We start from the raw sequence: 13,006 nt of genomic DNA, 5'->3' as shown, positions 1-13,006 counted from the left end.
GCTTTAAAGTCTTAGCTGTCACCATGTCCTGTCTGTGTGTAGTTCCTAAACAGCAGTGGCACTAATGACGGCGGTAACCAATCAGAGGAACTCATGTGGTTAGTTTGCCTGCGGCAGTCTCTTTCTGCTGGAGTCCCTCCGAGGACTGTTTTCTGTACTTAAGGCCATATGTGAGATGTATCATCACAATCAAAAATGAACCTGAAGATTACCTTCCTTTTATCCTGTCGATTGAAATCAAATTTCTGTTAATTGATTTTGACTGATAAAAAAAAGTCTAATAATCTGTTGACTTGCCAAAGCAAAGTTCAAAAGTAATCCAGTTCTGCTCAGGCTAAAAGCAATATTAATTATGAAATACAGCATGCATGTACATGTTCCCTCCCTCCCTCCCTCCTTTCCTTCCCTCCTTCTTTCCTTCCTTCCTTCCTTCCTTCCTTCCTTCCTTCCTTCCTTCCTTCCCTCCCTCCCTCCCTCCTTCCCTTCTTCCCCCCTCCCTCCCTCCCTTCCTCCTTCTCTCTCTTTCTCCCTCACTTCTTTCTTGACTATGGCTTCCTCTGGTAAATAGCAAGTGAAGTCAAATTTCAACAGCGTTCTGCAGTTTCTTCTTCTTGGCCTATCTGTCTTTTATCTCCCCTTTTTGTCTTCAATTCATCTGCCAATCCCAGCATTTTTTTCCTCCGACATCCTGACTCTCTACCACCCAAATGAAACAGGAGTCATTTCAGATTTGCACTGCTCACCCTACGTGGTTGCTGCTCTGGAAATGCCTGCCATCTCGACATTACTTTTGTCTTTTCATGGCCACTGGCTTTGATTTTTGAAATACAATAGTGGTGATTTCCACTCCCCATCTTCAATAACATTTGCATGTCCCTGGCCCTCCACGTCTACTTTTCCGGAAAATAGGCAAGGGCAGTCTTTCTTCATGTGGTTGAGGACACAGGGTTTCCGTGGAAGACTCACCCCGCCCAACTCCTTTTCCATATCACCATCTATTCCTGTTAAATGTTTCCTTAAAAGTTCTCTGCCTTCCCGTTCACCCAGCCTTCCTTGGGTTTGGCTGATTTACATGCTTGTTTACAGTTTATGAGGAGGAATAAAATGTGCCAACTGCCAAGCTTTTCGTTTTTATGATGCCAGTTGTCATGCTAGCATTAATTTCCTATTTACTCACCTTTAGATAATCGCCTTATCTAATTCTAATAGTTATTCCCATTTAAAGTAGAGAAAAGCCCAGCCACTTTCCTGTGCCTAAATTTAGAGAAGCAAATAAATAAATAAAGAGAAGTCTGAAAAATCTGAAACCTTTGGAGCCAAATTCCCTGTCCCTGTTTGCTATGTAAAGTATGGCTCATTTCTTTGATCTTGAGTAATAATAATTCTGAGGAGTTATACTGTTTTCATATGCTTCAAAGCTGTGTCAAAGTTTTGCTGCTTAAGGGTACTTCTTTATTCTGTTGGCTCTTGGGTACCAAGATGACAGGTCTTCTGTATGAGGTGGAGGCTTTTTTAAGTCGTAGCCTTCAGCAAAACATCAAATTACCAAATCCAGGGTAACATACTTCTACACAAATGCCTTTCCTGTAGATATATTATACCATATATATTAAATACTTTAGTGTTACATGCTACATTTTATGTGCAATAGAAAATGATGGTTTGAGGTAGCCTTGGGGGGACTTTTTTTCCACAAGCAGAAAAAGCTAGTGTATATCGTATCAAGTATGGTTTTTACAGGACTTTCTGCCCGAAGGCCTTTGTAAATAAGTAATGATCAACAGATTGGCTGTGGGTTTTTGAAAAGCATGCCTATGTCAGTTTGCATGATGGGGGAGAATTTTCAAAGTGGATCTTGCTTTCATTCGTTGCCGGAGAGGGGCTGAGGGAGGCGGTCATCCTGGGCTGGAGCTGTCTGCTTCATGGTACATCAGAATTGCTAAACGTGGGTCAGGTGGTGAGTGGAAACTTGCCAAGCTACAGAACTCGGGCTTCTCATATTGGTTGCCTTTGGGCTGCTGCAAAGTCCTCAGTTCCTGTCGCTGGGATGTCTTATCCCACCAGCCCACCATGGTCTCCCTTCTCAGCCTAGGTGGAATGGGCCATCCCATGACAAGTGAGAAAGTCTTAGACACTCCTCCCTTACCATGTCTTTCTATGTCCCAGGTGCTCCACATTCTCCATCTGACCTGGGAGCAAAGATGGGCCCCTGCTGAGCTCTCTCTCCATTTCCCTTGACTTCCAGTTTACAGAAAGACCCCAGGGCCCTTTGTTTTACATTTGAGTATCTGGCACTGGCAATGAAATCATGCGTCCATTTTTGCTAAACCCCTTTTGTTGATTGGCAGAAAACAAGGGCTCCCCCAGCTCCCCGTGGCTTTTCCAGTTGCCCCTGCCTCTTCAAACACCTGCTTTCTACTCTCCAGTAAATGGGACTTTCAGGTCCTATTCCTCATGACCTGAAAAATCCATAAAGGAAGCTAATGACTTATTTGAAGTGGATTTTGCGACATCAGTTTGTGGCTTGCAGTTTGAGCAGAATCAATCATTCTGAATGCGGGCAGGTTTTAGTGGCCTATGGGCAGTGGTAGGAATAGCTCCAAGAGGAACTGGAGAGCCCAGAATGGGCTAGGATGGGCTTTAATTTACCACTGTGGCTTCTGCAAATAAAACAGACTCCTGCGTGAAGGCTCCTTCCAAATCATCTGCCAGCAGGAGATGCAATGGGGACTGTGCACTAATGGTCTTTTCCTCCCCTTTGTTCTTGTATCAGGCTTACCCTAGTGTTTAAGTGTCACTTAACTCTGCATGATCATTAGGTGAACAGCCTTGTTTTGTATGTCTGGATCCTGAGGTAGTATGTTTTTGAGTCGCCTCAACAGAAAACAACCCTCACGTCCAGATAGAGCTGAATGGCGAGTGTCTGGGCCCCAGGCCGAGGACACACTTGTAATGATGGATAAATTTGGCTCCACACCTGCTGAGGAGGTGTGAACCATGGAGGTTTCCAAGTCCCTGGCTCCCTCTGCCTGTTATTTCCCTTCCTTTCCGGTCTCTTAATGTGGAATTATTGAAGGAGCCTCACCTAGTTTTCCTCTAAAATCATCAAGCACCCGTTGCCCAATTCTCCCTACTTATGGGGTGGTGCCTTGTAAGGATAGCTACGTCTTTCCTCATTTGTAAAGTCCTAGTGGAGCATAAATTTTGTCTCTAAATAGCTAAGTCAAGAGTTCTTAATTTGGGGGCCTTACCAACCCTATGAACCTTCAATGAAATCTCTCTAGGAAGTTTTTCTAGGAAAAAATAAAAAGTACACTGGATCCCCTTTTGACCACAGTTGAAGTAGATTAATGGATTCCTGAAATCTCCATTCAGGATCCCTGGTTACAATCACATTCAGTTTATTCCAGAGCCACCTCCACATAGTTGCATGTACAAATGCTTTTTTGTTGATGAGATTTCTCCAATGGGCAGGTGGTATGGAGTAAACACCTGGGTTCTCACATTGAATCCTCACGTGGAATCCAAAAAGTCTGTGCACTTCGGCTGCCTGCTTTTAATCTTTTTCTCAGATTAACTCCCATCCAGCAAATATTTAGCGAGAGCCTACTATGTGCAAGTTGTCGTGGAAGTTCTTTAAGGGATCTAAAGTCTAGCACCCAAATGACTTTAGATCCCTTAAAGAACTTCCACACAGTCTAATGGATTAGACTAGATCCCTGCCTTCAAAATGCTCATAGTTTAACAGAGGAGAAGACAAGCACATAAAAGCACTGAAGTGGGTAAGAACAAGCTGGAGATTCCACTAGCATGGGCTGTGAGAACAGAAAGAGCTGTCATTACTTCTGGTTTGGGAGGCTGAGCCTGGTTTAGGAGGAAGTCTTATTGAACCTAGTTCCATACCATGAGGAGAATGTTCAACTAATAATATTACCTGTCTAGGTTTACCAGATGCCAGGCATCATTCTGAGACTGGATGCCTGTAACTCACTGAGTCCTAACTACACCTCTATAAGTAGATATTACTCTTGCCCCCATTTTACAGGTGAGTATGTTGAGGCACAGAGATGTAAAGTCTGGTAAATCTAGGTAAGTTTTCTCTAATTAGGATTATGGAGGACATAGAGACAGTGCTCAGACCACAGTAAATGCCTGGGTGTGGCTATAGCCAGGGGTCTTTGGAGTGGCCTAGATGGAGTGGAGAATGTAAGAGTATCCTGGCACCCAGTCATGAAGGCATTGCTTGTCATAGGCATTGGGGAATCCCTGAAAATTTTTGAGGAGGCGGTAACCTAACTTGTGTTTTGGGAGAATCACTGGTGGCAGCAGAGAGAAGGGTTGGGAGTCCTCCATCAGGAGATTTCTGAGACACATACTACATAAGCACAGTGGTGTGAAATAGAAGGCCCACTCAACCCCAGCCTCTGCCAAGGCCATTTGGGTGCTAAGCCATTCAGGGTTTGCTGTAGAATAATAGACCAGGACTGGGATACATAGTTTTCCCAAGGACACACATAATTCTTGACATCAGTCCTGATACCTAGAGTTTTCCTCTAAAATCATCCTAGTTTTCCTCTAAAATCATCAAGCACCCGTTGCCCAATTCTCCCTACTTAGTGGGGTGGTGCCTTGTAAGGATAGCTACATCTTTCCTCATTTGTAAAGTCCTGGGGGGCACAGACTTTGTCTCTAAATAGCTAGGTCAAGAGTTCTTAATCTGGGGACCTTACTAACCCTACAAACTTTCAATGAAAACTTCAGTGAAAGTCAGGATTTATGTAGGATGTATCAGGTGGACAGTTTACACAGATAGCACCCAGCCAGGCTGGCAAGGATAATTGACAACGCCCAGAACAGAGAAATTGAACATTTTGAGGAGAGTTTCACGTCAGGAGACCCAGAAAATATTAGACATTAGTTTCCTGAATGGGAGGCAAAATATGATTTGAGGAAAACAGATTATCCTCTTGGGCATCTCCTGGTCATTAAGGGAAATAAACTCATCTATTTGTTAAGTCTCATCACCTCTCTTTTGACTCAAACCTTTCATGGGGTCATTTTGTTAGGACTTCCCACATCACAGCCTGCTAGCATGGAAGATTTTAGTTATAGAAAATGGCAAAACAGCCTGAGCCAAGTTACCCTCACAATTACTTCCACTGGGTAAAAGAAAGAAGGAAGGGAGGGACTGCTTAGCTAAGTAAATTCACCTCTTAATGCACAAACTGATAGCATATGACAGGCGTCCCCCAGGACTGGAGAAGAAATAAATAGTTGGTGTCATGGTACTGAGGCTTGGGTGGACCACACAGGTCCCTGGACAAGTTCATGCTCAGCAGATGGTCATGACCTTGCCTTCTTGTGTCAAGAGCATCTTGTACAACCTCCTCTAGGACTGATGAACATGTTGGTTCTCCCAGGCTGTCTCCCAAACATAAAGGCAACAATTTCCTTCTTCTGAGAATGCTGGCTGCCTAACACGAGATGACATCTTAGGTGGCAGCAGGGAAAATAATGCAAGTAGATAGATGCAGAGAAATTGAAAAGGACCCTAGTTCTGCCAGAGTGGCTAGAGCCTGACCTGAGAGTTTTGTCAGTGGGGCTCCAGGGATGGCCATCAAGTGGGAGATGGGGAGAGAGTGCTGAGCAGTGGTGTCTCGGGGTGATGATCATTATCAGGAGAGTGGAAGCCCTGTTGAAGGATGAGTTAAGGCAGGAGTCAGGATTTGCTCTGCAAATCCTCAAGAAGTATCAGGAAATAGTAATCACCCAGGAGCCAAGGCACCCAAGAATGAGGCAGATCCAGTTGGAACCACTTATGGTGCTGAACACCCAACTATGAGCCCTTTTGAGGACACCACCTAAGACCTAATCCAGCCTTCTGTGTCTGACACAGGCTGAGACACACCTGTGTGGTCTGATATTCTTGAACATTGTGCTCAAGGTCTTAGCGACTAGATACCATGTTGTTAAAGAAGGGTAGAACACTGAATTGTAAGTATTGCACTTTGCGAGGACTAGTATTTAATTTGCTTGTTTAAATTTATTTGCTGATTAGCTCATGGGAAGAGAAGTCAGCAAGAGAGAGTCATTAGTGCAGCATCTAGTCAGTAAATCCCCATCAAGAATCAAGTGTTGACACAATGCCTCGAGTTCCACAGGGTCACAGAGAATCAGAGTAGGCACCCAGAATATGAGGCGCCTCCTTCAGTTTTGCACCCTAGGCACCTCCCTTGCCTAGCTGTAGTCCTGGCTTTGCTGAATAGAACTACAGCCTCATAATCTGTGTGTTGTTGACAATTGCTAACTTGGGTAGGATTTACTCAAGCCATATAGATTCTCCATCTGGACAAAACTTTATAGTGGTGGTTCTTATACTTTAGCAGGTGTCAGAATCACCTGGAGGGCTTTGTTAAAATATAGCTTGCTGGGCCACTGCCCTACACAGTCTAATTCAGCAGATCTGGTCTGGGGATTGGAAATTTGCATTTCTGTCAAACTTCCAGGTGATGCTGATGTGGCTGGTCTGGGCCACACTTTGAGAACCACTCTTTTGAAGAATCAGAACAGTGAGAGGAGCTTGAAGTGATAGGGGCCCATCTCTAAGAAGTGTTCAGACTTTGCACTGGAGAACCAAATAGTTGCTTAATTAAGAACATCTGTCTGACCACTGTTGACATCATGAGTCCTCCCTGCTGATTAGTTACAGCAGCTGGCTCCAGGCGAACTTCAGGCAGCCTTGACTGGTTAGAGACATAATTTCGGGTTGTCCTTCACATCACAATGCCCTTTTTATAGCAAATGTTCTGTGTCCTAATTCATACACAGTCCCTGTAAATGAAAAATGATGCAAGAACCCTGATTGTTCAAAAACAAATTGCTGCAAGATATCAAAGGTAAATGGGTTCTCACTGCACATGTTTTGGATCTCCATGAAAGGTTGCTGAGTCTCTGTTGACTGCCTGAAGAGTGTTCGGGGACTAGAGATGATTCATCAGTACCTTTTGTTAGTTTGATTGCATCCTCTGCTGGATTCTGGAAATACATGGAAGAGCAAAATAGATCCCTGCCCCTAAATAGTTCACCATCTAATGGATAAAACAGACATGGAAATTATTGTCGCCGAAGGAGCATCTCTAGAAGTTCCTAGGAAGGGAAAGTAACTTCAGTCTCTCTGGCTGTTCAGGATGATGGCTTTTTGAGGAACACTTGAGCCAAACTATGAAGCCTGAGAAATGTCTTGTTAGCCCGGTCACGGTGCCTTACATAATAGATGCTCAATAAAGTCAGTATTTGCAGCTCAGATAAAAGGTCTGTGGGGAGATGAGAAATTCACCTCCTTTTAATCAAGCCACTCATCTCCCAGGGAGACCACGGTAGGATGTGCTTAATTTGGGTGGGATGCTCATAATGACAGAAAAGGCCTTATCGTGTGATAAGACACGAGGCCTTGAAAATCAAGCAGAGAAAAGAATGCAATTTTCTAGCCATTTTGTAACTTTCCTTTTTCATAACATTTGTGTGTGTTTGGCTGGTTATTTGTACTTTCATGTAAATTTCTGAAGTCCAGCGTTGAACCCAGTGCCACAGAAGGAACTGGGATTTGCTGTCTTTGCCTGTAAGGGAAATTGTGCACTTTAAAATATGATATCAGCTTCCTCAGAGCAGGCTTGCTAGAAAAGGGATTTGTGGTTTTGCTTTAGGTTGTTGTCTTCAAGGCGAGCTTTTTCTGTTTCTGTTGTAGCAGGGCATTTAGTTCGCTTCCTGAGATTAATTGATGCCAAGTGGCATTTCTTGCTCTGCAAATCCTCAAAACAAAGATCTTTTGCAGACACACCTCAGAGATATTGCAGGCTCAGTTCCAGACCACCACAACAAAGTGAATATCGCAATAAAGCAAGTAACACACATTTTTTTTTTGTTTTCTAGTGCATATAAAAGTTAGGTTTACACTCTTCTGTAGTCTATTAAGTATGTACATACCTTCATTAAAATAATTTACTCCTAAAAAAATGCTAGTAATCACCTGAGTCATCAGTGAGTTTTAATCTTCTTTCTGGGAGAGGATCTCGCCTCAGTGTTGATGGCTGCTGTCTGATCAGGGAGGTGGTAGCTGAAGATTGTGGTGGCTGTGACAATTTCTTAAAATAAGACAACAATGAAGATTGCTGCATCGACTGACTCTTCCTTTGACAAAAGATTTCTCTGTAGCATGTGATGCTGTTGGATAGCATTTTACCCAGAGTAGAACTGCTTTCAAAATTGGAGTCAATCCTTTCATACTCTGCCGCTGCTTCATCAACTAAGTTTATGTACTATTCTAAATCCTTTGTTGTCATTTCAACAGTGCTCACAGAATCTTCACCAGGAGTAGCTTCCATCTCAAGAGACCACTTTCTTTGCTAACCCTTAAGAAGCAGCTCCTCATATGTTCAAGTTTGATCATGAGTTTGCAGCAATTCAGTCACATGTTCAGGCTCCACTTCTAATTCTATTTCTCTTACTTTTTCCACCACATCTGCTGTTACTTCCTCCACTGAAGTCTTAAAGCCCTCAAAGTCATCCATGAGGGTTGGAATTCACTTCTTCCAAACTCCTGTTGATATTTTGACCTCCTCCCATGAATCACTAATATTCTTATTAGCATCTAGAGTGGCGATTCTTTTTCAGAAGGTTTTCAATTTATTTTGCCCAGATTCATCAAAGGAATCACTATGGCAGTGATAGCTTATTAAATATATTTCTTAAGTAATAAGTCTTGAAAATCAAAATTACCCCTTGATCCATGGGCTACAGAATGGTTGTTGTTCTAGCAGGTATGGAAATAACATTCATGTTATACATCTCCATCAGAGCTCTTGAATAATTGGGTGCATTATCAGTGAGCAGTAACATCTTGAAAGAAATCTTTTTCTCTGAGCAGTAGGTCCCAACAGCAGGATTAAAATATTCAGTATATCATGCTGTAAACAGATGTAAATGCCTGACTTCAAAGCTTCAAAGGACAGGCTGATTCTTGTTGGAACTAATGCAGCTGGTGACTTTAAGTTGAAGTCAAAGCTCATTTACCATTCTGAAAATCCCATAGGCCTTAAGAATTATGTGAAATCTACTCTGCCTGTGCTCTAGCAATGGAAAAATAAACCTTCAATTTATAAAACAAAAAAACCATAATATCTGCAAAGTGTAATACAGCAAAGTTGAATAAAATGAGGTATGCCTATGTTCTTTTTTTTTTTTTTAGACAGAGTCTGGCTGCGTTGCTGGGCTGGAGTGCAGTAGTGTGATCTCGGCTCACTGGCAGCCTCAACCTCCTGGGTTCAAGCGATTCTCGTGCCTCAGCCTCCTGAGTACCTGGGACTGCAGGCGTGCACCATCTACCTGGCTAATTTTTATATTTTTTGTAGAGATGGGGTTTTACCATGTTGCCTAGACCTGTCTCAAACTCCTGAGCTCAGGTGATCTGCCCACCTCAGCCCTCCAAAGTGCTGAAATTACAGGCATGAGCCACCGTACTTGGCCATGCCTGTATTCCTTATTAGACTTTAGGCACGCTGAATTTCTAGCTGTGGACATTGGAGGGTGAGCTGAGATGCAAGGGTTATGGGGTGAATTTCTACTAATCATTCACATAAGTGGTGCATTTTGTAAATGCCTGCGATGCTGGTTTCCCTTTCTTGGCTGCTTAGAGCACTGCAACTTGGGGTGTTTTGATGGAGAATGAACAAGATATGGCTGCCTCCTTAAAGTGGAACGGTATGAGGTGGGCACCCAGCAGCGCTGGCCTTCAGCCAAGTAGACCTTTTTGTTAAGGCTTTGCCTCTCCTCTCACTGGCTGTGCCACCTGAGCATGTTACTTATCTATTCTGTTTCCCATGTATACACAGAACTCGATAATAACAGAAATTACCTACAGGTGTTCTTGTGAGTAGCAAATCATAAAATGTAGGTAAAAGTTTTAGTGCATCAACATTTGGAAGGGTTGGACTCATGGCAGCTATTCATCATAGTAACAACAATGGTAATAGTACTAGTAGCAGCAATAGTAGTAGTAACAGTAGTAGCAGTAGTAGAAATAATAGCAGTAGCTCTATATCTTTATTATTGAACTGCTCTCCCTTTCCTGCCTCCTTTCACCATAATCAGAGCTAGTAATACATGAGTGGGTCCTAAGCAAAGTATAAAGGATGATAATCATAAGACTAGTTAACACTTCTTGAGGACATGCTCTAGGTCAGATGCTATATTCAGGGCATAAAATATCTTTACTCATGTAATCCTCAAATGGAATCCATTGAATAATGCTAATGATTAACATTCCCATTTTACAGATGAAGAAACTAAGGCAATGTACAACTTAGCAAGTAATAGGTGAGCCAAGCCTTGAAGACAGACATTTTGGCTCTGGAGCCAGGGCGCTTAACCACTATGGTATACTGTCACTAAGGAAATAGGTGGTTTCCCGCCCTTAGTGGTATCAACCCCTGAACACTCCATTTGGAGATGGACTCTATAAGTCAGACTGCTCAAATTAGCTGGCTAGTGTTCAGGCTTCCTCTTTGCTTTAAGCTGGGCTGTCATTGGCATTGATCCTCAAATGCATGTCTAAGTTAAAGACAGAGAGAAGTTACCACTCTGGCAGAGCACATCTAACATGCCTGTATGTTGGTGGTGGGGTAGAGAAGGTGGTTGGAGAGGGGAGGGATATTGGCCCAAAACCTTTAGAGGAGACACTGGGTATTACATATGTATGTCTATGTATTCCTGAAACAATGGCAGGATGCTTCCCCCCACCCCTTAAATGGACAAGAAAAACTTAAGATTCAAGAACGCAGCCGGGGGCCTTCAGCTGAGGGATATCTGATATATTGTGCCTGTTTTTCTTCAAGGTGGGCTATTGTGTTAATTTTCTAGGAATGCTGTAATCAAGTATCACAGACCCAGTGTCTTAAACAACAGAGCTTCTCACAGTTCTGGTGGCTAGATGTCTGAGATGAAAGTCTGGGAGGGTTGGTTCCTCCCAAGGGTACTGAGGGAAGGATCTGTTCCAGGCCTCTCTTCTTGGCTTGCAGATCTCTGTCTTTTCCCTCTGTCTTCACATGATCTTCCCTCCTGTGGAAAAGCTGGCCCAAATTTCCTCTTCTTTTAAGGACACCAGTCCTGTTGGATCAGAACTCACCCCAATGACCCAATTTTAACTTAATTACTTCTTTAAAGACCATATTTCAAAATACAGTCACATTCTGAGGTACTGGGGATTAAGACTTCACATAAAAATTTGGGAGAGAACACAGTTCAGCCTACAAAAATGAAACAGCAGATATACCTCACATCATAGAGTTTCTATTACCCTAAAATAGGGCATGTACATTGGCTAAGTCGCAAGTGACAAGTGAGCCTTGAATTAATTATGGTGCCTTTTAGGGAAATCGAAAATTACTTTGTGAGTGGAAGACTTAGGTAATGTCATTATGATGTGAAAGACAATATCTAATCCTGGTCCTTGATTTCAACTAACTGGTCTTTGAGGAGTTGTGGGAGAGGCTTTGGAAGTGGGTTTCTATCACTTTGCAAACTGGAGATGTTGGGATCCCTTGTTCAGGGAGATTTCTCATGACCCTCCTTTCCATACAACAAACTGCCCAATTCCTCTGGGGCTCCCTGGATCACAGCAGTGTTGACTGGTGTGCTCAATGGCAAATGCTTGGACTTTCTTCTAGTAATAGAAGCTTTAGAAACTTTGAGTTAGTCTCTGTGGACAACTGACTGTCCACTCTCCACCTGTTCCAGAGATCTCTCTGCAGCATAAGCCAGCCTAAGGCACTTGAAATTACTACAGGAACAGCCATGGTAAAGAAATTTATACTGTCTGGCCAGAAACAGTTACAGACTCTGTTGTTGCTGGAACGAATTGTGTTCCCAGCTTACTCCCAGACTGTGAAATCCAATGAGTGCGTAACAGTGCTGGCCCTTACTAGAGCCATAAATTAATCCCTCTCCCACGCTGCTTACCTCTCATCTTCATTCTAGCAGCCTTTCTTCACCTACTCAGGGCTCTCCAGCCTTCTGATATCCAACAATGGTCCAGTACTTTCAAAATTCTTCTAGCTGTGTCTTTCTCCAATGACAGCACAGTACTTCAAACCTTCAGGATCTTCTAGGCTCGCCCAACCTTTATATGCATATCCTCACTGTATCCCTTGCTCTTCTGGAATGTCTCAATGATAGAAAACCCACTGTCTTGGGCAACAACTCATTTCATTTTTGAATTACTTTCAATTTTTTTAACACTCTTCCTTTTTTGGAAACATGATTTTTGTTCTCTCTAAATCTCCATGCATCATTCTTAGTCTGCTGTCAATCAGTCATACTCAATCAGTTTAATCCATCTTCTACTTGACTGTCATTGCACATCTGGAGACAGCTGGAAGGCCTGGTCTGGGTCTTCTGTACCTTAGGTTGGGTGGTATAGTATCTGGCATCTTCAGCCATGGTTTTAGGTGCCATTATTTGGCCCTTTTCATTTGGGCCTCAATTCTCTGAGTGGGTCCTACTGGCTATTAGTGGATCAACACTGCAACATGCTGAGATTCCTCTTCATTTCTCATGGTTCAGATCAAATGCTACTTTTTTTTTTTTTTTTTTGAGACGGAGTCTCGCTCTGTTGCCCAGGCTGGAATGCAGTGGCATGATCTCGGCTCACTGCAAGCTCCGCCTCCTGGGTTCACCCCATTCTCCTGCCTCAGCCTCCCGAGTAGAGTAGCTGGTACTACAGGCGCCCGCCACCACGCCTGGCTAATTTTTTTGTATTTTTATTGGAGACGGGGTTTCACTGTGTTAGCCAGGATGGACACGATCTCCTGACCTCATGATCCGCCCGCCTCGGCCTCCCAAAGTGCTGGGATTACAGGCGTGAGCCACCGCGCCTGGCCCAAATGCTACTTTCTTTGCAAAACCTTCCTTAATGCTACCCAAATACCAGGATATGAACAGCTTTTTTCTTGGT

At 43.2% G+C, this 13,006-nt stretch overlaps 1 protein-coding gene and 1 long non-coding RNA gene across 26 annotated transcripts in view; one reads left to right on the top strand and one right to left on the bottom strand.

The window, feature by feature from the left end:
• The window catches only part of KCNMA1 (potassium calcium-activated channel subfamily M alpha 1), a 770,960-nt gene that overhangs the window by 669,197 nt on the left and 88,757 nt on the right, over window positions 1-13,006 (top strand). The window lies entirely within an intron of this gene.
• The window catches only part of LOC105739015, a 97,064-nt gene that overhangs the window by 13,771 nt on the left and 70,287 nt on the right, over window positions 1-13,006 (bottom strand). The window lies entirely within an intron of this gene.

The sequence above is a fragment of the Nomascus leucogenys genome, chromosome 18 (genome assembly GCF_006542625.1).
Source record: "Nomascus leucogenys isolate Asia chromosome 18, Asia_NLE_v1, whole genome shotgun sequence".
Classification (NCBI taxonomy): domain Eukaryota; kingdom Metazoa; phylum Chordata; class Mammalia; order Primates; family Hylobatidae; genus Nomascus; species Nomascus leucogenys.
The sequence above is the reverse complement of the archived record's forward strand: the minus strand, read 5'-3'. Positions and strand labels throughout refer to the sequence as shown.